Raw genomic sequence first — 776 nt, forward strand, 5'->3', positions numbered from 1 at the left:
CCACCGGGCCGGCCCATAATCAAAATTTTTTAAACCCACCAATTACTCTATTTGGCAAAATACACTATTATGATTAGAATATGGTAAAGGAAATAATATTTGGTTAACTGTGGTTGTTATGTGAAAGAAAGGCAAAAAGAAATGAGAGCTGAAAGAAATGAATAATAAAACTAAAAGACACAATACAATGTATAATAATGAATATCTATAACAATAATACTGGGGCATCAAGAAAAGGTTAAATCATGTTTAAAAATCTCTTAAGGAAATTAAGTTATACTGGGAATTGCCAGGAAGAATATTCCCAAATGCTCCACCCCAGCTATGTTCCAAAATAATAAAAATAATACATTATGATGGCCAGTCTTAAGCAAGATGGATCTCAAATGCTGACACAATTTTCTCAATGAATAACATTCAAATCCCCTTCTTGGCCTCTTTTCTTCAGGCTCTTTCTAATAATCATTTTGTGATTTAGGAAGTGACACGTTACTTGTGTATGCAAAACAACACAAAAAAGAGGATGTGGCTTTCACAGGTGTGTGGGGTTAAATATCAATATTAAATGTCAGTATGTGCCCCAAATGGGATTTACAATAATAATCTCTCCTTCTCCACAGAGGTTAGTGGTTTGGTCCCCAACCACTGAATTCTGAGATACAGGCCTTTGGACAGTTGATATCCTTCTCTGGAGGACAAAAGGTATGAAAGGTAATATCTAGAAATTGTTTAAGCATTATATCAGATAAGGAACAAAAGGTGTGTGAAACAGCTTA

The 776-nt window shown here is 34.3% G+C and overlaps 1 protein-coding gene across 1 annotated transcript in view; it reads right to left on the reverse strand.

Annotated features, from left to right (window-relative positions):
- Positions 1-776, reverse strand: part of TRIM24 (tripartite motif containing 24) — a 74766-nt gene that overhangs the window by 50980 nt on the left and 23010 nt on the right. The gene's annotated exons all lie outside the window — the stretch shown is intronic.

Source organism: Galeopterus variegatus, unplaced genomic scaffold, assembly GCF_000696425.1.
Source record: "Galeopterus variegatus unplaced genomic scaffold, G_variegatus-3.0.2 Scaffold3808, whole genome shotgun sequence".
Classification (NCBI taxonomy): Eukaryota; Metazoa; Chordata; class Mammalia; order Dermoptera; family Cynocephalidae; genus Galeopterus; species Galeopterus variegatus.